Source organism: Puma concolor, chromosome C2 (assembly GCF_028749965.1).
Source record: "Puma concolor isolate L17-30 chromosome C2, mPumCon1.1.hap2, whole genome shotgun sequence".
NCBI classification, from domain to species: domain Eukaryota; kingdom Metazoa; phylum Chordata; class Mammalia; order Carnivora; family Felidae; genus Puma; species Puma concolor.
This window is the reverse complement of record NC_141675.1, coordinates 133,367,227-133,390,813: the sequence shown is the minus strand read 5'-3', so window position 1 is coordinate 133,390,813 and position 23,587 is coordinate 133,367,227. Positions and strand designations below refer to the sequence as shown.

Sequence of the window (23,587 nt, the reverse complement as noted above, 5' to 3'; positions counted from 1 at the left end):
TACTGACACAGGAATTTTTCCTGTTGTCTCACCTAAAAATGAAGCATTTCACTAGGTATCCTTTTAAGCACCTTGCAGCTCAAATAATCTCTCACTTTGTAAATGTATACTTGATGAGTTTCCTTCAGACAGGCTCCTCAAAAGTTCTTGATGCCGTAAATATAATACTTATTTTAATAATCCAACAGTTTTTATTGAGCATCTATTTATATACCAACCACTCTAAGAACAAGGAAGACACAATAAACTTTGGTTTCTGACTTCAAGGAAATTCCAGCTTATTTCACTAGGTTCATACAATCGTCATGATGGCAAGAACTTTAGTTACTACTGTATTTTTAATGCCTAGAACAGTGCCTGGCACTTAATGTAATTTTAATACGTATATACAGTAAGACATTTCATATTTAAGTGAATTTTCAACACTAGAAAGCATATGCTGAATGTAACTACAAAGGCACAAATGTAGCCAATAAGATACAGTGTGTAAAATGGAAAAAGAGTACAGTTGTAACTGCAGACATCCAAAGAACATGTCAGTGGGGATCAGGGACATTCCTGGGATAATTAATAATTCCTGGCAGGCTTTTATAGCCAACGTAGAGAGAAGCCAAACCTCTTGCGGACTTATTTATATCATGGATCTTAACATAAGCTTTGAGCTATTACAAATTTTAGAACATTTTCCACAATGTTGACACAATGTGTGCTTACAGGCATGAAAGTAACAACATATCATCCATCAGTCCAATCCATTCATAAATATGAAGGTAATATCTTCTAAACCAGGAGGGCGAGGAGAGAATGAGGTTCTTAAAAAAGGAAGAAGGACTTGCATAGTCAAATGAAAACAAAGCAGATTAGAAAGATCATAAATATTATTTTAGCTAAAATTGGTGCAAATTTCTGGGCTTGGTTAAATTGAAAACTTTACCAAATCTCATTTTATGCCAGTGAAAGCTATATGAGGTTTGACTATATACTGCAAGTTTTATAAGAACTATTCATTTTTTTCATTTCCAGTATGGATTTAATCATGCCCAACCAATTCTCTGTTCTCAAAATGTTACTTTCTGTGTGTTTTTTAGAGATCGATGCTTAGACCAATCTTGCCTGACTACTACTGCATCCTTTGCAGAATGTTGTTTCAACTATGGCATTAGCTAAATTTTACTAAACACATTTTTAAAAATGTTATTTATTTATTTTGAGAGACATAGAGACAGCACAAGCAATGGAGGGACAGAGAGAGAGGGAGAGAGAGAATACCAAGCAGGCTCCGCGCTGTCGGCACAAAGCCCAATGTGGAGCTCAGTATTAGGAACCATGAGATCATGACCTGAGCTGAAACCAGGAGTCAGACACTTAACCAACTGAGTCACCCAGGTGCCCCTGAATGAATCTTTTGTGACAGGCAGATAAAGATACTGAGGTACAGAGGGTTTCTCAGAGTCCCATAACAAGTAAATGGTGAATTAAAATAGAGCTTGGGAAGTCTGGCTCCAGAGTTGATACTTAAATCTAACCCCCTAAACAGGGCTTATACCAATGTCTACTTATGATACAAGTATATAGTCAAAATTCACTTTATGCAAATATAGTGTGCCTCTTTGGTTGACTTTGCATGACATGAGTTGAACTTGAGAATGATGTATTTCTCGCCATGCAGTATGGATCAGTTTGCATTGCCCAATATTATCAATTTTGGTATGCCTACACGATATGATTTTAATGCTAGCCTGAAGTCAGCAAGAAGGCAAATATAAGAGGGGGAGAAAGGTATATATGATAATTTCAAAATTCCCTCCTGAAGGAGATATGAGGGCAGCTGACTAATAAAAATCTAATTTGTTTGATTTCCCAATCTTGCAGGAATGATTCAGGGAAGTGAGAACCTAACACCTCATACAAAGTGAGCATGAAATTGTTAAACTACAAATCCGGTTGACCAGGAAAGCTTCATCCCTCGAATGGATGAGTTCCCCATGGAAGAGAAAATGCCAATGAGGCACAAGTTTAAAATGGCATGAGGGGGGCGCCTCAGTGGCTCAGTCAGGTAAGCATCTGACTTCAGCTCAGGTCATGATCTCATAGTTGGTGGGTCCGAGCCCCATGTTGGGTTCTGTGCTGACAGCTCAGAGCCTGGAACCTGCTTCAGATTCTGTGTCTCCCTGTCTCTCTGCACCTCCCCTGCTCGTTCTCTCTCTCTTTCTATCTCTCTCTCTCTCCCCCAAATAAATAAACATAAAAAATAAATGCAATGGCATGAGCAAAATATATTGGAGTAAAGTAAGAGAGAGTTTTAGGAAATCCTCAGCCAAGATGGTTTCATTGACAATTGTGTGCAAACTTTATCATACAAGAGAATCACCTTGTTAAAACAGTTTTCGGACCCATCTCCAGATTTTTTGATTCAGTGGGTCTGACGGTGGGCCTGGGAATTTTCATTACTAACAATTTCCTAGGTGATGCTGATACTGCTGGTCCAGAGACCGTACTTTGAGAACCACTACTCTACTGGCTTGACCGTAATTGCTCTCAATATATATACAACCACCAGAAGGCGTGTTCTGTATAATACCTACATTGTAAGATAATGCCTTTACAACTAGGATCAGAGTATATGCTAGAGAAAAAAGCTAGAATAAGTAAATAATAAGCAATAGAAGAAAAAGAGAAAGAAAATCCACCAAAAAGTGTATTAGTTCCAAGAATAGCAAGCAACCTGCCTGCTGAAGGCTGCTCAACTATGATAATATAAAGATACCGACCAGAAAAGAGACACTCACCATCCTGGTTGACATTGTCATCAGTAAACCAGTGAGATAGAATACTATCCCTATATTGATCATATTATAGGTAAACCTATATATTAGTTATAATTAGATAAAAATTTGTACTTTATCCTATATGAAAGGGTGAGTCCTGAAGAGTTTTAAGCAGGAACATGACCTGTTAGATTTGAATTTTAGAAAATGAAAATATATATCAATAAGGAATCTTCCAGTTGAAAATGAAACTCAATTCAGACCAGTTTTAACAAAATGGGAAGTGTATTAGCTCATATACCAGTAGTAAGTTGGAAAATTTATCCATGGCTATATCTACATGCTCAAACAATATTCTCAAGATTCTTGCCAACTTTCCCAATTGTTCCTGAGACTGTGATTTACCAGATTTTAGTGTGATGTACAACCATGAACCAATGTCTATGCTCTTAGGTAATTGGAAGGTTGGGTTGACCAGAGTCCCAGAACCTTGGAACATGAGCAATTCTCTTCCAGTTTACCCCCGTGTTCCATAGACATATTATCTTTTTTTTATGCCTTTGACGTTAAAGTGTTTGGAAAAGGCTGCTCTAGAAAATGTAGTAACATAGGATAGAAAATAGGCCATGTATTTTTTAATTATTCCTATAAGATTCCAGTGAAAAGAACCTCTTGGTGTCAAAGTCAAAAGCAGGCAAAAACAACCAACATTCTTAACTGCTATTACCCAAGTTAGATAGATAAAAACTAGAAGTGGCTTCTATACTCTTGGAAGGTGGGGGAGAAGGGAGGTAGGTGGATATAAAAAGCTCACATAGGACATTAGGCCTCTTTCACTACTGTCCCCTCATCCTTACTTCCACCTGAGTGATTTGGGATATATTTCTTTCTATTTTATGTATAACCTTTGCTTGAGGTCAGGGTTCAGTGGCTGAAAAGAAAGCTCACAAAACACCACCTTTGAAATAGCCCTTTATATAGAGACTTCCCCATTGTAATTATGCCAACCTTCACTACAGAACCCAGAAATATTCTGAGATTATATGAACCCTATATTTTACAGACCCCTATTATAAAAAGTGCGGGGAATAAACTCTCTGGGACTGAATTTTTGATGTAGATACAGTGCAATAGCTTCGTTCATTTTAAGGACATGAATTTAACTACAGCTCAGAAATCAGCTTGTCGTCTTCCCCAGGCTCAGGAAGAACAGGGCTTGCATACACACTGGTTTGGGACAATTCTGGCAACAGTCCAGTGAGAAAATATTGCATGCCAGGTTCACACTCAGTTATCTACAGTTTGAAAAAAATTTTTTCCCTGAATCAAAAAAAAAGAAATGGTGAGAGAAAAAAAAAAAAAAACTCATAAAAAAGATAACCAACACGGTCTTTAGGCGAACTTTTAGCTTTTAAGCGCCTCATTGCAGAATCACACAAAGATGATTTTAAAAGCCAAGTTTTGGAGTGAGATGTACAGTGCTGGGTCTTCAACAAATTCTGACAAGATTTCACACACTGTCAGAAAGGTTCTTTTCTCTTGCCTGGTTTCCCTGCGGTGGGAGAGGGGACAGAGCCAATGCCCCAACCTCCTTGCACTCAGGGAGCCACTTTGACCCAATTCCAGAAGCCCAAGGGCTGTCCTTAATTAGCATTGTAATTTATATTGCACAATTATGCAAATTGGGTACATAAACAAAATTATCCTTTCAGTTTGGCTTTGCTACTGGAGAAATGCAAAGCCAGTTAAAGATAAGAATAAAGAAAACAGAATACATTTGCTTTAATGCAGTGTACCATTTCTTAATTTACCCATTCTTTTGTTTTACACTTTCACCTTGGACTTTGGGGTTTTAAATTTTTTTCTTTTCTCCCATTTTGTTTTTTCTTCCTTTTATGCTATTTTTTTTCTTCCTTTTACTTGGCTCCTTTCCTTGAGAAATTTTCCATCTCATTAATTCTGCTGCAGCGATTCATAACTCTTCAGGCCATTTGTTTTGTTTTGTTTTGTTTTGTTTTGCTTTTTTGATATGACTACTATCTTGACTGTCTATAGTTTCCCTCTTCTTTTTGCTCTCAGGTTCTTTCCTTTCTCTTGGCATCCCTTTCTATTTCACCCCATTTTCCCATTAGCTTCACTTGCTTTTATAGCTGTGGGATGCTCCTTGCCTGAGATCTAGTAAACACCCTCAGGATGCAATAATTTTTACCAAGAAAACTGAAAACAAGCATGGCAAATAACAGAGCTTGGAAGATGGGGAATTTAAGATACAAAGCCCAATGAAATGGAGGTGGAAGCCAATGCCTAGAGGCAACAGACAATATTTAAGTGGGTATTAACCACCAGGTAATCAATCAACAAATCAGCATTACAAAGATAATATTCCAACTCTGGATAGTATTCTAATTGAGATAGCCCCTTTAGAAAGCCTTAAAATTGCATGGAAGATCAGAAAAAGTAAAATATTTAAACTAGCAGAAAATACAGACTTTTAGATAAAGCTGGCTTTGCAAGAAGAGTGGCTTGACAATATATGGGGAATAACAGTTAAGGGAATTTATAACAGAAGTGCTTGAAAAGAACTGAGAAGAGAACGGAATTGTTCTTTGCTTTATCTGCCCAGAACCATGGCTCCCATGGGGAAATACCACCCCCCAACCCACCCCTCCTCCTCCTGCACCCCCTTCAGCCCTCTGGCTACAGCAACAGCAGCCACATTATAACCCAAGGGATACCTGGCCTAATTTAGGCAAATCAGAGCACCCTCCCTCTGGCTACAACTTTCCCACTTTGAATAACAGTCAAATGCCTCCTCTACGGATTTTTTAGTCCCTATATCTCCCTCTGACCCCTGACTCATCCACTACCTTTCTCCCATCCACTTACTAAGTTCCCGCCATCCTGGCTGACCAGTATTCTCAGCTCATTGCTTTTGTACCTTTCATCTTCTTTTCCTGCAGTGGTCTTCCTTGATTTTTTGATGGCTGGTTTCTTCTTGTCATTTGAGTCTCTGCTCAAATGTCATCTCCAAGAAATTTTCTTTTATATTTCTACCTACTGTTGACCTCCATCCCATCGCTCGCTATATATTTTACGTTGTTTTAATTTAGCATCATTACAAATTGGCTTATCTATTTATTTTATATATGTCCTAGACTCTCAGGTATTCATACTTTAACTTACGTACTACCCGTTTCTCCCCACTAGAACGTAAGATCTTGAACTATCTGGTTCACCACTGTATTCCTGGTGTTCAAGACACTGTCCGACACATGGAGCATAAACCAAAAGAATTTTCATTTAAGTGAACGAATTAATGATTGTTATAGAATGAGCAATGACCCAAACCTGGTCAAAGTTTTCCATCCCCTTGCTTTGTGTTTAAAAGACAGTCAAGGGGCGCCTGAGTGGCGCAGTCGGTTAAGCGTCCGACTTCAGCCAGGTCACGATCTCGCGGTCCCTGAGTTCGAGCCCCGCGTCAGGCTCTGGGCTGATGGCTCGGAGCCTGGAGCCTGTTTCCGATTCTGTGTCTCCCTCTCTCTCTGCCCCTTCCCTGTTCATGCTCTGTCTCTCTCTGTCCCAAAAATAAATAATAAATGTTGAAAAAAAAAAAAAAAGACAGTCAAGTTCATCTTTTGGGCATTGAGTTTGTGACCTAGGAGATATAAAGCTCATGGTAACTGGTTTTCCACCATGTGAACTAAAGTGAGTAATCTAGGGGCGCCTGGGTGGCCCAGTCGGTTAAGCGTCCGACTTCAACCAGGTCACGATCTCGCGGTCCAGGAGTTCGAGCCCCGCGTCAGGCTCTGGGCTGATGGCTGATGGCTCAGAGCCTGGAGCCTGTTTCTGATTCTGTGTCTCCCTCTCACTCTGCCCCTCCCCCGTTCATGCTCTGTCTCTGTCCCAAAAATAAATAAACGTTGAAAAAAAAATTAAAATAAAAAAAATAAATAAATAAAAAATAAAGTGAGTAATCTAGTGATGGCGAAGGCGGTAGGTAGAAGGGGAGGGATTAAGTACGGGGTGTGGGAAGGGATGATGTGGTAAGAGTGGAGATGGATGGAACCTGAGTTTGGACAGGGTTCAATGCCTGGTTTCTGATGATCCTGAGACCCAGCTACATTCCTTTCTTTGGTTGCTATGAAACCCCTCAGGTCTTTTCTATGTTTTCTGCTTTTTCTTAACCTGTGAATTGGATTTCAGTCCTATCCAGTCAATAAAAGTAACATATAACAACATTGTAACATTGTGCTTAAGACCTTCAAGTCCGATGCAAAATTAGGATTTGAATCAAGCTTCTGGTATTTATTGCCTGTATCATGGAGGGCCAATTTCTTCATCTTTTGAAAGCTTGGTTCTCTTCTCTAAAATGAAGGGCAATAACAAAATGTAATGGATAGGGCAGTGGAAAGATTAAATGTGATTATATGTGCACATTTCTTATGCACAATGTGTGATATATAGTAAGTTCTTAATTAAGGAAGGAACCGCAGCCTGCCTCAAGGGTGAAAGTCTACTTTGAACTGGTATTTCAAATCTATCCTCACTGGTGTATCTTATTTTTTGTGGCACATACTGCATTCCAACTTATTTTAGAATATATTCTAAAATTCTTTTTACGATTGAATACATTTAGAGTACAACTTCTTTACTTTCCTCTATGAACATTCGTGTTCAATTCATCTTTGATATATCAGTTTCTGTTAGGTATCCCAGGTGGGGCATTTGTAAATGAAAAGCTACTTGGTGCTAAGAAATTGAGCAAACGATGATATAGATTGATTTTCTTCAGGTGTTAAGTTGGCAAGTGTGAAGTATCCCAGTCTAAGAAGAGAAAAGTTCATAGGGTGAGATGCTGGAAGACAGTGGTGGAGTATTGCCCCTCCTAATGTTCTTGGTGATGGTTCTCATTGCCCATTATGCCACGTGGGTTAAGGAACTGTAAAGCTGTAGACAAGCATGAAATCTGGAAGGACTTGGACTGGATCAACCTTTGTGGATGAGGCTTCAGATACCACTTTGCTGATCCTGTGGTAGAGGCTCCTATCCTAATGTCCAAAGACATCCTACGAGGGGTGCCTGGGTGGCTCAGTCGGTTAAGCGTCCGACTTTGGCTCAGGTCATGATCTCGTAGTCCATGAGTTCGAGCCCCGCATCGGGCTCTGTGTTGACAGCTCAGAGCCTGGAGCCTGCTTCAGATTCTGTGTCTCCCTCTCTCTGACCCTCCCCTGTCCATGCTCTGTCTCTCTCTGTCCCAAAAATAAACGTTAAAAAAAATTTTTTAAAGACATCCTGTGAGTCAGCGCTGCCCTCACCACACCAATAAAACAGCCACAGCAAGTAGGGGAGATGGAGGATGGTGTCTGTGGGGAAGAGGCTTTCCAAAGACCATTAAACCTAAAATCTAAGGAGTAATGATGGGATAAACCAATGCAGCAGAAAGTAAAATGTGGGTCTCTAGTAAGTTAACACGTTTTGTTTTTTTTTTTTAAGTAGCAAGTATGCCAAAAGGAAAAATAAATAAATAAGATGAAGCATTTTATAAAGTTTTTGTAAAATGAAATGAAAAGTATATGTAAAAAGTTTTAAAACCTACCCACAATTACATGAAATTCCCAAAAAAATTTGACATCTTTAAATATATTCCTTTACCTGAGCCAAAAACTGGAATTCAGATTCTGCTAACTGGCAGATCTGAATCTTTACTAGGCTTGCAATTGCCAGGCACTATTTAGGAAGAGATTATGGGAAGGGGGAAATTATGATCGGAGGATTGAGTATTTTCTAACATAGCAGATCAGAGTAGATTTAAAGAGATAGAAACTGTTTTTCTGTCAGAGTTTGGGTGTGGATTTGAGAGAAAGACTAGCTTATGGGTACTATATTCTCTGCTGACATTCAAACTGTATTGTGTATGGAATTTTGTAACTTATGTAATTCAGGAATAACCAGGTAAAAATTTAATGGAAAGAAATGATTTAGATTTGCACAAAAATATACAATTGTAAGAAAAATACTAAGGACATATTTATGGGACCTATAAGAAAACTTGAATACATGGAGAGACACAGTAAGGTCAAATAGTAGAGACTGGTCACCTGAATGATCTACATATGGCTGAGATAAATGGGAGTGTTGGTATTACCAAGTATTATTTCAATACTCTATTCAAATTATATTTGCTTGTACAATAGTCCCCCACTTATCTGCAGGTTTGCTTTCTGCAGTTTCAGTTACCCACAGTCTGGAAGCTGTGATCCTCCTGTCATATCCTCAGAAGGTCAATAGTAGCCTAATGCTAGGTCACAATGCCCACAGCATTCGTCTCACTTCATCTCATCACACAGGCATATTATCAACTCACATTATCACAAGAAGTCTGAGTATAGTACAATAAGATATTTTGAGAGACAGCGGGAGAGACCACATTCACATAACTTTTATTACAATATATTGTGATAATTATTCCAAAATTTTATTTTTTTTACCTTTATTTATTTTTGATAGGAAGAGAGAGACAAAGCACAAGTGGGGGAGGGGCAGAGAGAGGGAGACACAGAATCTGAAACAGGCTCCAGGCTCTGAGCTGTCAGCACAGAGCCCGACGCAGGGCTCGAACTCACGAATCGCGAGATCATGACCTGAGCCGAAGTCGGCCGCTTAACCGACTGAGCCACCCAGGCGCCCCTATTGCTGTAATTATTCTATTTCATTATTAGTTATTGCTGTTAATCTCTTATAGTGCCTAATTTATAAGTTAAACTTCATCATGGATATATATGCATAGGAGAAAATATAATAAATATAGGGTTTAGTACTATTGGTGGTTTCAGGTGTCCACTGGGGGGGTCTTGGAACCACAGATAAGGACACTACAGTATTTCACCAAGAAAATTGCAATTATCTTTGTAAACAAGATTACCCTCTATGTTTTTTCATTTCCTATTTTTTAATTCTCTTTCTTGTTTCTATTTTTTTTTTTTTTGCTTTTTGCTCTTTACATAAAATTAAAGATACTTTTCCTTAAAAGTTGATTTAGTGCATGATTTGCTTCTTGATTTTACATTTCTCCAATTAAATGACATTTATATTGCTGCTGTCTCTAAGTTTTGTCTTTGATTTATTGTCATCTACTTATGATCTTGAGATAAAGACTTGATTCACTTATATTTATTTTTTTTTTATGTGGTAAAGGCTAAAGCCTATGAATTTGGTACTTTACCTATGTTAACATGTGGTGCTGCAATGTGAGATTTCTAAACAGTCTATGATTATGGTTTTATTTTCCAATTTGTCCCAACAGTTATTTAAGCCAATGGTTTATTTAATGTCACTTTTGTTTTAATGTTTATTTTTTAATATTTTAGAGATTTTTTTTAAAAAAATGAATATTTTAGTACTATTAAATTGTGACCATATGCGGTTTACATAATTTCTATTATTTATCACTTAGTTGCTCTTGAATAATACTGTTCTATTTTGCTAAATAAACCATAGATGCCTGCAAAACGTGTAGTGTCTGTTTGTAGGGTATAAGTACTTATATATATCAATTATTAACTTTTTGTCTTCTTGACTTTAATTATTTAAATTATGTAACTCTTCTCTAGTGATTTGGTAGTTACACATCATGTTTAAAGTTAATACGTGTTTATATTTCCCCTTAAAATATCTCCATGCGTTCTTTTTACCTCATACTTGAGTCATTATCAAAGCCAAGAATGAAACAGTAGAGTTGACTCCTCCCAGTTAAGATGCGAATCATGGTACATTTTTCCTTTATAATCCTCCTACTCCTCCTTCCTTCTCCCATGGCCATATTCCCTAATTTCTGTCAACATAAGCCACATTTTAATACCAACTGATGATGTTGACTTTTTAAAAAACACTGAAGTCTCATATTTTGCCAACAGTTTTCACATTTGCATTCAGTTTTCCAAGCATTTTACCAATGGTTATATAAGTTTACCTTTACTTTCATTCATTGCTGTGTTCCTGTCCCGGCACAATGGCTGGCACATCAAATGTTCTCAGGAATTCTGGTTAAGGAACCAATGCAGTAGAACAAGAGAGAGAAGATAAGAACCTGACCAAGTGAGACGTAAACTCCCATAATAAGTGTTTCTGTAAGTGCAAGTTACCATAAACACTTCACGACCAAGATTATGATACACCCATAAAGCAGATTTTACTTTGATAGTCCCAGCTCTGCCACAGTCACGGTCACAAACACACACATGCACACAAATCCATTCTAATGGGAATGAACACTTTTCCATTTCCCATGTGCTAATACTCTTGGAAATATGTGGTACTGACACTGACTTCATTGTTATTAGCCCTTCTAATGGATTCACCTGTAAATAACTGTAAACATTGGTCCCAAACTCAGCTGCACATTGTAATCACATGGGAGGATTCTTAAGCACTCCTAATGACCTAGCTACTCACCAGACCAATTAACTCCAAATCACTCTGGTTGAGACCCTGGCATCAGTACTTTCTAAAGCCCCTCATCTGACTACAGGGTACAGCCAGGAATAAGAGCATGGGAGTAGTCAGTAAAGTCTGAACCCTCAGTCCAATTTTGCCTGTGGATATAACACAACATAAGAGCTTTTTGGGGTACTTAAAAATTGATCCTGGAAGACAGAGCTCCCTTTAGGACTATGACAACCATATCAAAGTGATGAAAAGCACTTGCTTTCATTGCAATAACTATTTCATCATTTTAACATGCAGATGAATGGAGCATCCAGCTTTGTTTGGTGGGGGGGGGGGGGGGGGGGCGGCAGTGAGAGCAGAGAGAACAAGAGAATCCAGAATTTGACGGACAGCTCAGCTAAAATCTACACTGAAACAACAGAATGTAATCCAATTTTTCAATATTAAGAACTGTTTCATAAATTTGGTTTGGGATCTCTTCCACAAGAACATTTGAAGTTATTGTCCTAATACTGAGGTCTTATAATATTTTTCTGACTGCCACATAGATATTGCCTTATTTTATGGAGACTCAGGCATTTCAATTCAGAATATAAACCAGATTATCTAATTTTGAAACCTACATACATAGAGTCAAGAAAATACTCTGTCTGGGAATGCCCTTTGATCATTGTTACCATAACAATTATAATGCTTGACTTGAGAAAAAAACAGATTTTTTTTTTATAAAAAAAAAAAAGGAAAACAAAACTCATATGCAAACTTTGGGTGGCATTTTATTGTACACATCTTCCTAAACACACTTTTAGGTAATAAATTAACAAAACCAGTCAAACTATACCTGATATTACTTTACAAATGAAAGGAATCAACCAGTTGTTTTATACATGATAACAGTATTCATTCAATTGCTAATTTTTAATTTAAAGTTTATTTGAGGGCTTCAATTTATTATTTTTTCTTTCAGGTTTATTGAGGTATAATTGGCAAATAAAACTGTATATATTTAAAGTGTACAATATGATGATTGATATACATTATAAAATGATAACCATAATCAGGTTAACATATCCATTACCTCACATATTTCCTGTTTTGTGTGTATGTGCGTGATGAAAACACTTGAGATCTATACTCATTAAATTTCATGTGTATGATCCAGTATTATTAACTATGGTCACCATGCTGCACATTAGAATCAATCAATTTAGTAGTTAACTCAGGCCTCTTAGGAAAGAGATAATATCTACAGATAAGAAAGCTAAATTAGCTTCACAGAGCTAAAACTCATTATTTTTGGCTTCTTCCCCGCTAGGTAGTATCTATTCGTTTTGTCGTGTGGTTGTTTTTAAATATGTTGTTAAAAATATGCCCAATGCACTTGTCAGGCAGATAGCCTTAATTATATTTTAAAGGCAGCTTTCTTCATAATAGAATCTGGATTTCTGAAGATAACTTGATTGAAAAATATCAAGCAGAGTATGGGATATATGGACTTTAATTGTATAGAAAAATAATCCAGATGATAATATGACTTAAGTGTCCTTTATAGTGATTTTCACATAGTCCTGTAGTCTTCAAAGAGCACCTGGACCAGAGCATCAGCATCACTTGGAATTATAGAAATGCAAATTCTCAGATTCCACCCAGTCCTACTGAATCAGAAACTCTGAGGTTGGGGCCAGCAATCTGTTTCAACTAGCTCTCTTAGGGCACTTGGGTGGCTAAGTTAAGCATAAGACTCTTGATTTTGGCTCAGGTCATGATCTCATGGTTGTGAGATCAAGCCCTGCATCTGGCTCTGAGCTGGCAGTGCAAAGCGTGCTTGGGATTCTCTCTCTCCCTCGCTCTATGCCCCTTCCCCGCTTGTGCTCTTTCCCCCCTCACTCTTCTCTCAAAAGAAATTAACATTAAAAAAGCACCCTCTCTGTGATTCTGTTACACTCTGAAGTTTGAAGATCGCTGATATGACAAAAGTCCCCCCCCAAATAGGTAATAAAACAAACACACACACAAAACCCTATGACACTTCTCTGCCTTTTTGTTTTATTTTGTTTAGAAAACAATTTGTCTGCATTAAAAGATGATATTCGCCCAGGAAGTCCATTTTTATCTTCAGTAGAATTAATCAGGGTAATATCATTCTATTATATTTTTCCATTACATGTCAAAGATTCATGATGGGTTTTCAACATCTTTCAAAGTACACTTAAATTATCATTAATTCCTCACATTTGCTTTCAAAAATTCTTTCAAGCGGCAGAGTGTTAGATTTCACGTGTGCTTTACTTACCTCATTGAGATAATGTTACTATAATGATCTCACTTATATGTTGCATAATTAGATCTAATATCCCTCTAATGAGATACACCATGTTATTTTGAACCAGCTGCTTTATCATGGATAGCAAAGGACACTCTACACTAAATTTTCCAAGATATTCAAGAATAATGTTAAGTGGTCATTTCATACCAATTATTCTTCCTCCTTTCTTTAAGAATCTGTTTCTGGATAGATATTAACGTTCACAATTACTCAAAGACTAAAGGAGTCTGCTGGTTTTGGCATGAGACATAGTATATAACAATTATTTGCTGGGATAACAAAAACTTTCAGTTACCAAGAAAAAGCAGTTACTCAGAAGATAGACCTGGTTGCTCTAACATTCTTGCATTTATACATTTATGGCAGATATTAAATTCTTGTGATAGTATATTTAAGAAAGAACATTGTCCTTTGAAGAATATATTTATTTATTAGGAAAGAGCTACATGTTGGCTTAAGAATGTGGTAGTCATTTCTTTAGTAATTGCTTATGTATGTTCAATAAATATGAGCTGGAAATAAGTACATATATATGGTAGGAGCTTGCTTTACTGGTTATTCGCTCATATAAAAATACCTATGTGCATATTTAATATAGACAAGTGAATACACAGTAGACATATGTAGATACACAAAGTGAGCTGCATGGAGCATACCCACTAGTTTATATTCAACGGTATTCTCATCTCTGCTGAATGCAAACACATGACTATTTATCTAAATTGTATTTGCTTGTTAATGAAACCAGAGCGCGCAGCATTTTATGAAAGTGTGGTGAATTAATGGCTGAGATTACTTCACCTCCCTACAGCCTTCTGAGTCTCTCCAGAAGAGGAAATTAAGGGAGACAAACTGAACTGTGATGCTCGGGGACTCCCTTGATTCCGCCTGTCACCGTTATAAGCCAGCTCAAGGCCTCGGGGGAGTCTGCCTGCTCTAGCCTTCCTCAGCCAGCCAGACGGTGACGGCCCACTGCTTTTATTCATTACCCTGAGTGTAATGCACTAAATTTAACAAGTAACACACTCGGCGGGAATTTATTGGCCTCTTGCAGCATGATTGCAAGTTAGGATATGGATATGGATCCCAATTACTGGTGACACCAAGGTAAGACGAACAAAGCCTGTATATAATTATTAATCAAAGCTGATATTGTAAGGAAATGAAAATAAATAAATAAATAAATAGCTAATAAAATAAAATAAAAATAAAATACTATTTGAAGCAAATGTTCCCAGGTTGAAAGAACTCTCCCTGGTTACACAATAGTAGTATTCCAATTAAATATAATAGCAATAATAAAATAGCAACATAGTGGCAAAGTGATCCTATAAAGCAACAATTTTCACATAAAAATAGTTGTGTGGAGCAGAGGTACAGTAGAGAAAAGGCTAACAAAGTCCAAACATAGACTTGTAATATGTACATGAGTGGCAAATAAATGGTCATCTTTAAGGATTTAATATTTTAGTTAAATAAAATAATACATTTAACATTGTTATTCCAGATGATAGTTACATACAGCTAGCTCTATTAAAATAGGGTAGGAGAGGGGCGCCTGGGTGGCTCAGTCGGTTGGGCGGCCGACTTCGGCTCAGGTCATGATCTTGCGGTCCGTGAGTTCGAGCCCCGCGTCGGGCTCTGTGCTGACAGCTTAGAGCCTGGAGCCTGTTTCAGATTCTGTGTCTCCCTCTCTCTGACCCTCCCCCGTTCATGCTCTGTCTCTCTCTGTCTCAAAAATAAGTAAACGTTAAAAAAAAAATTAAAAAAAAAATAGGGTAGGAGAAATGATTGTAAAAATGTAGGTGTCACGCTTTCATGTCTATAGCACAGGAGTTACCTGACTGTGAAAATTAAATATTGTTGGTGTATAGATAATTTGTGATGAATCTCAAAGTCCTTGCATTGCAATAAGAAAATGAGAAAAGGAGCTAGAATTTTCACTCACTTTGCTCAAGGGTTTGTTGTCATTGCTTGTTTCATTTATAAAGGCCATAGTAACACAATAACTGTAAAGGCATAGGAAAGAGAGGACATGATTTTATTTTACCAGACTGTATATGAATAAAAAGTGTTGAAAAATATAAGGAATATGAAAACAAAGGGAACATCACCTTCCCCATGATTAACCCAAATGGCCAACTTATTATTGAAATAAGAGGCAACATGCATCACTGGCAAAGGCTTGAACTCTCACATTACAAAGAATCATATCCTGGCTTTAATAATTACTAGTACTCTGACCTTGAGTCACTAATTTAATCTCTCTTAGCCTGTTTCCTCAAGTGTACAATAGGGATGATTATAGTAGCTACCTGTGTAGTTATATTGATAATACAGCATTATATACTTCAAAGTTGCTAAGAAACCAGATTGAATGTTCTCACCACAAAAAAAGAAATGATAATTATGGGACATGCTGGTGGTGTTAGCTAATGCTATGGTGGTAATAATACTGCAATTTACAAATGTATCCAATCAACATGTTTTACACTTTAAACTGACACAATGTTATATATCAATTATATCGCAAAATAGTTCTGGCAAATCAATATAGTTCTGAGCACAGAGTAAAAATTCAATAAATATTAGCAAATTTTTTGTTATTTAGTATTATTTTAATCTACTTGGTACTAAAAATCACTAAACCAGGAAACAAATGGCATCGCAATCTTTTACACCCAGATATGCTTCAGTACAAGTTTGAGCTCAAATACTTTTCAATGGAAAGAAGGCGTATTTTATTTCACTGGTTAGTTTGGAGTTGAAAGTCATAATCTTATGGCAAAGTCTTGTCATGTAACTGTCTGGTTAAACAAAGTGCATTTCTGGTACTCAGCATGCTAAAGTATAGCAGTGGCCTAATGCCTGTGAGGGTGTATGGTAAAATTGAAGAAAACATGTGAAACTCAGCACATCCTGTACATCCTGGTACCATCCAAAAATGGAGATATTTTTTACTTAGCATCTGTATCTGGACACTTGTATTTAGTTATCATTGCAATTCCACTTAGAATTCATCAACATCCCCATTACTTAGGAAATGAAATGAAGGATGAAACATTAATTGGTCTTTTCAAGACCGTAGAATTAATGGCAAGAGCCTCACTCACCTTAGGTCAAAGTGACCCTAAGTCAGTGATCTTTACTATAGTAACCTCACTTTGTAGGTGAGAAGATAAAGGTCAATCACTGACAAAATATATTTGGGTGTGTGTGTGAAACAGGCATGTGCTGTTGGTAGTTGGTACACAGTTTTAAAACAGAGTGGGTAAATTAAAATCATCTATGCTATGCCACGGTTTTCTGTGACTTTCCTAAGAATGTCATGGAACTTACTATTTAAGGACTAGGTATACTGAGAAAAGGGTATCTGCAGAGGCATTAAAAAGTACTTTTACCTTAATGTCACCTAAAAACACCTTAATGTTACCTTAATGTTACCTTAATGTCACTGACTGAGGGATTGGTCTTCATAGGGCCCATAATCCAAAGGAAGCAGTTAAGTAACATGAATTGTATCATAACAATTACATGATTGCTTGAACTGAATAACTGAACTAAAACTGTCACAGAGTACTTTCTCTCTCTATACATACACATATATATTTTAGTACTATTACTATTGAATTCAATCACTTTTCCAGAACAATTTTTACTCCACAATAGATTGGATCCACATGTACAAGTTGTTCATGGAACTTGCAGATAGAAACCTATTCTTCTAAATCAGAGAAACATGAATAACATTGATTTTGAAATTTAAGGAAGAAGAAATTAAGTTAAATAATTAAAGTAAATCATGCTTCCATTGAATGCTTACATTGAATGAAATTTTTCAACTGATGAATGGATAAAGAAGAGGTGATATATAAATATATATATATAAAATAGTAAAATAAATATACACACACACACACACACACACACACTGGAATATTACTTGGTCATAACAAAGAGTAAGTCAGTCAGAGGAAAAACAAATACGATGACTTCACCGACATGTGGAATTTAAGAACTGAAACAAACAAGCAATGGGGAGAAAAGAGAGAGAGAGAGAGAGAGAGAGAGAGAGAGAGAGAGAGAGAAGTAAACCAAGAAACAGACTCTTAACTCTGGAGAACAAACTGATGGTTACCAGAAGGGAGGTGGGTGGGGATGGGTAAAATAGGTGATTGCGATTAAGAAGTACACTTGCTGTGATGAGCACCGGGGGTGTTCTGTGAAAGAGCTGAATCACTAAGTTGTACACCTGAAACTAACATTACATTGCATGGTAACTGAAGTTTAAAAACTTAAAAAACTTAAAAAAAACACGACTCAAAAAAAGCAATTTATCCATTCCCTCATTCATTCAACAATGGTATACTCTCTCCTTTTTGCAAGTTCTATACTAGTACTAAGGATATAGTACTGAATAAGTTAGATAAGACCACTGCCCCTGCAATAGTGAAGTGAGATACAAAATAATCATAGAATTACAACTTTAATGAGGATGTTGACTGTGATGAGAGCCTATACAAGGATTTCTTTTTTTTTTTTTTTTATTTTTTTTTTTATTTTTTTTTTTTTATTTATATATGAAATTTATTGTCAAATTGGTTTCCATACAACACCCAGTGCTCATCCCAAAAGGTGCCCTCCTCAGTACCCATCACCCACCCTCTCCTCCCTCCCACCCCCCATCAACCCTTAGTTTGTTCTCAGTTCTCAACAGTCTCTTATGCTTTGGCTCTCTCCCACTCTAACCTCTTTTTTTTTTTTTTTTTTTTTTTTTGTTCCCCTCCCCCATGGGTTTCTCTTAAGTTTCTCAGGATCCACATAAGAGTGAAACCATATGGTATCTGTCTTTCTCTGTATGGCTTATTTCACTTAGCATCACACTCTCCAGTTCCATCCACGTTGCTACAAAAGGCCATATTTCATTTTTTCTCATTGCCACGTAGTACTCCATTGTGTATATAAACCACAATTTCTTTATCCATTCATCAGTTGATGGACATTTAGGCTCTTTCCATAATTTGGCTATTGTTGAGAGTGCTGCTATGAACATTGGGGTACAAGTGCCCCTATGCATCAGTACTCCTGTGTCCCTTGGATAAATTCCTAGCAGTGCTATTGCTGGGTCATAGGGTAGGTCTATTTTTAATTTTCTGAGGAACCTCCACACTGCTTTCCAGAGCGGCTGCACCAATTTGCATTCCCACCAACAGTGCAAGAGGGTTCCCGTTTCTCCACATCCTCTCCAGCATCTATAGTCTCCTGATTTGTTCATTTTGGCCACTCTGACTGGCGTGAGGTGATACCTGAGTGTGGTTTTGATTTGTATTTCCCTGATAAGGAGCGACGCTGAACATCTTTTCATGTGCCTGTTTATACAAGGATTTCAATCTGCTCTTGGGCAGGAGTCAGAAAGAGCTCATTAGGAAATAACTTCACATGTGCTAACCCACTCAGTCCTCATATCAACCCAATGAGATCGGTATTGCTATAATTATCCCATTTATAGATAAAAAAAACAGAGGGAAAAAGTATTAACTATCTTAAAAATCAGATACCCCATATGGGGTAGATCCAAGATCCAAACCCAGGCCATCTGGTTTGAGACTCTGCTTTCGACCACTGTGCTATGGACGTTCATGTACATCTGAGAGGGGTCATGAACACACTGCAGAGAGAACAGCACATGAGGAGAGTGTGAGATGACGAACCAGTGCTCTACACAAGAGATGCACTGTTAAATAGAAATGTGAGCCACATATGTAATCTTAAATTTTCTAGTAGCCATGTTACAAAAAGTAAAAAGAAACAGGTGGATACAGAACCCTGGAAAAGTGATTTGGCAGTTTCTTATAAACTAAACATGCAAATACCATATGACCCAGCAGTTGTACTCAAGCATTTACCCCAGATACACGAAAACCCGTATTCACACAAAAATCTGTACAGGAATGTTTATGGCAGTTTAATTCGTAGTAGCAGAAACGAGAACCATCCCAGGTGTCCTTCCACGGGTGAGTCGTTAAACAAAGTGTGGTACATCCCGCTCATGGGATGCTGTTTGGCAATAAAGAGGAATGAACTGTTGAGGCAGACAGTGACTTAGATCAATCTTGAGGGGATTATGCTGAGGGACCAAAGCCAGTTCCCGAAGAATATGCCCTGAATGATTCCATTTACATAACACTTCTAACCTGAAAAAAGTATATAAATGGAGAATAGACTAGTGGTTGGTAAAGGCTGGGGCCCCGGGGAGGGATGTAGCATAGATATGCGGTGGGTGTAGTTACAAAAGAACAATACAATGGATCTTGGTGGTGAAGAAACTGTTTTGAATGTTGACATTGTGGTACCTATATATGTGACAAAGTTGAACAGATAAGCATGCACACACACACACACACACACACACGAGTACAATTAAAACTAGAGAAATCTGAGTAAGATTGTATCTCTGTCAATATCCTGGTAGTCATATTGTGCTGATAAGACATTACCACTGGGAAAAACTAGATAAAGGGAACACAGGATTTCTCTGTATTATTTCTTTTTTTTTTTTTTTTAAATGTTTTTTTTTTTTTTTTTTCCAACGTTTATTTATTTTTTTTGGGACAGAGAGAGACAGAGCATGAACGGGGGAGGGGCAGAGAGAGAGGGAGACACAGAATCGGAAACAGGCTCCAGGCTCTGAGCCACCAGCCCAGAGCCTGACGCGGGGCTCGAACTCACGGACCGCGAGATCGTGACCTGGCTGAAGTCGGACGCTTAACCGACTGCGCCACCCAGGCGCCCCACTCTCTGTATTATTTCTTACAACCACATGGGAATCTAGAATTATTTCTAAATAAAAACATTAATTAAAAGAAAGGAAAGGGATGAAGTTTATTTTATTCTACTTAACCCAATATACCTGAAATGTTGTCATTTCAACATATTAAGCAATATAAAAGTATGGAGATATTTCACTTTTTTTCATACTGTCCAACTGAACTAGCCACATTCCAAGTTCTCAATAGTCGGATGTGGGGTATTGGCTACCATACTAGGCAGCACAAGTGTAGAGAAGAAAAAATAAGAAGCAAAGACAGAGGTTTAAGAGGTAGGCATGGGTCAGGTTACTGAGGTGCCACTTGCAGTAAAATCCAGTCTTTGCAGTGGCCTATGGAACCCGATGATATAGCAACCTCCTGCCTTCTCCTTCCCTCATTCTTCTCAGCCACACTTGCTCCCCCTATAAAATGCCAAGCATGCTCCAACCTTAGGAACCTTGCTCTTGCTGTCTACTCTGCCTGGAACCCTCACCCCAGAATATCTCTCTGACTTGTTACCACACGAAGATTCCTGTCTGCTCAGATGTCTGTCAGAAGGTGTTTCCTGACCGATTTACATAAAAGCAAATTCGACTATTCTCCAACACTCTCTATCACGCATTATACTGCTTTAATCTTCTTGATGGTACTTATACCACTGGACATTCTATATATTTACTTGTTTATTGTCAGTTTCCCACAGAGCCTGGAATAGTGCCTGGTGCACAGAATACATCCAATGAATATGTGCTGAATGAATTGTTTCATGAACAAATTAATTATGTTTAACTCTTTCGCTACTCACAAATGAACTGCCTGCCTTAAATAAAATCTATGTTTTCCTGGAATTCAAAAACTGATATAATAAATATCAGAAATTGGGTTAAGTCTACTGGATTTTTATTTTTTAATTTTTTTTAGTCTCTGAATTTTTAAAATGCAATGAACAGAAGCAATCTCTTTACATCCCTTAAAATCAACGAGATATTTTTATTACAAAGATTAAGCTTTTAGTTAAAAGTATTTTTAACATTGCCTCTTATTTTTAGAGAACTGATTTCTGATATAAGATAATTTGATTTATGATCTGTTCCTATGTTTATGATAAATTTATATATACCTTGTCATAAAATTCACTTTTCACCAAGTAAATACATTTATAAATTCTGAAAAATGGTATTCACTATTCCTAAAAGTGCTATCAAAGCCTGCTAGTACATTGGGCCTTTCAGACATATCACCTTCTTAGGGAAGCATTCTCTAATAATCCCAGTCAGACTTTCTTTTTCTCTTGCACTTCCATCACTGCATCTGATATGTACCTTAATTCAACACCTACTGCAGTCTACTTATATCAAAGATATTAATGAAAATGTTCTCATTCCAGGAACGCTGAAACTGCCTTTTTCTAAGTTGCTAGCATAATGCTTTACACTTCTCAGCTGGATTTAGATAAATATTTGATAAATTGAATGAATTCTGTTTTGTTTTAATAATGTATGCATACATCTAGTCTAGAAGACTGGATAGGCAAACGTTGCCTAAGATAACCCCTCAAACACAAATTCATATCATCCAACATTTTTTCCAGACAAGAACTAATATTTATTAAGGTCCTATGATACATTAAAGATTTTACATGTGATCTCACTTAGTCCCCATAATATATGGAATATTATTAACTCTCTATGAAAAAATGAAAGCTCAGAAAAGAAGAAGTAGCATTCACAAGGTCTAATGGCTGTTAAATGTCAGGATTCTCTCTGTCTGACCCCTGACTCTAAAGTATTATTTCATACTTTACAGTAGTAATACTTCAATGTAGCTTGTAGTGACACAAGGTATATATTTTGTTATCAACGTTACCCTAAGCCTGGACCCCAAAAGAGAACATTGGTAAATGAGGACTTATCTACAGAAATGCAACCAAGATATGTTTAGCTTCTAAGGCTATATTTCATGTCACATTAAGGAATCGGAGAATTTTACCCAAGAAAATAGTAAATGATATTGCATGGTGAGGAAATTGGCCTCATCCAAAAGAGGTGTGGCCATTTTTGTACATAGGTCCTGGGAGGTAACCTCTAAACCCTTGGGATTTTCCAAGTGACAGGCGTCTCGGTTTTTCATGGTGGACCCTCTGGAAAACCTGGTAAATCAGTCGATCAAGCCTCAATAAAAACTCTGGATGCTGAAGCTCACAAAAGCTTCCCCCTTGGCGTTACCACATGCGTATTGTCACAGATCAATACTAGAAGGGCAACAGGTCCTGGGAACAAGGAAAGCTTCACATTTGGAACCCTTCAGACTCTGCATTGTGTCTCTTCCTTTGGCTGACTTCTGGCATCATTTCCCTGTAACAGCTATAAGTAGAGTAGGTTTCAGTTAGTTCTAGGAGTCTTTCTAGTGAATTATCAAACCTGAGGATTGATTTGAGAAACCCTGCACATACAGTTGATGTCAGAAGTAAGGGTGATCTGTGTGGACTCTTTAACTTTGTAGTTGTACCCTAACTCCTTGTAGTTAGGTTCAAAAATCTTGGGCAGACTTGGTGGTCTGGAAGACTATACCTTTAACTCTGTATACTAATAATAATACAATAAATTTAGAGATCTCTAAAAATGTATTATAACATATTAAACATTTGTTGGGGAGAAGGGAACGTAAACTGACCTCAAATATTCAAAGTATTAACATGTAGACATACCTGGTATTGCTCAGAGACAAAATTTGGCTCAATGTGAGAAAGAACTTTCTAAAAATTAGAGTTATCCAAATACATCATTAGCTTCCTATAAAAGTAGTATGCTCCCCACCTCTGAAAATATTAATTCCCAGTGTAGAATGCTATAAGCTAGATGTAGTGGTAAGGGATTCCAGCCTCCCAAGAGAGGGTGAATGATTTTTGAGGTATCTTCAGACTCTGAAATTCTGCTGTTTCGTGCTATTGCTTCAAAATAGCAACTAATGAAGCCACTCTTACATGTTTAATAGATCAAGGTATTCAATTTGACTCTTACAAAAATCTGTTAATTTTGTTTAGCTTAAAAATACCAGGGAAAAATGGGGTGCCCTCGGAGAGACCATTTCAATTTATGTAGTGCTGGCTCAAATTTTCCAATATACATTTTTGTCATTATCCGGGGAAATTAAATAATACTTACTTTCAGACATTGATAGAATGTTTACCTTCCCTGAAAAACCATTCTACAATGAATGTAAGAATTTTGATGATGTAC

General features: G+C 37.3%; 1 long non-coding RNA gene across 2 annotated transcripts in view; it reads right to left on the bottom strand.

Moving 5' to 3' along the window:
* The window catches only part of LOC147577543 (uncharacterized), a 544,234-nt gene that overhangs the window by 7,277 nt on the left and 513,370 nt on the right, over positions 1–23,587 (bottom strand). The window contains exons 10-11 of one of the 2 annotated variants that reach the window (XR_015240381.1): positions 10,738–10,807; positions 33–5,793 (exon numbers count right to left, since the gene is read on the bottom strand). This is a non-coding gene — a long non-coding RNA (uncharacterized LOC147577543). Of the gene's footprint in view, positions 1–32; positions 5,794–10,737; positions 10,808–21,241; positions 22,712–23,587 lie in introns of those variants that run through there. The other variant, XR_015240382.1, reaches the window with a different exon arrangement.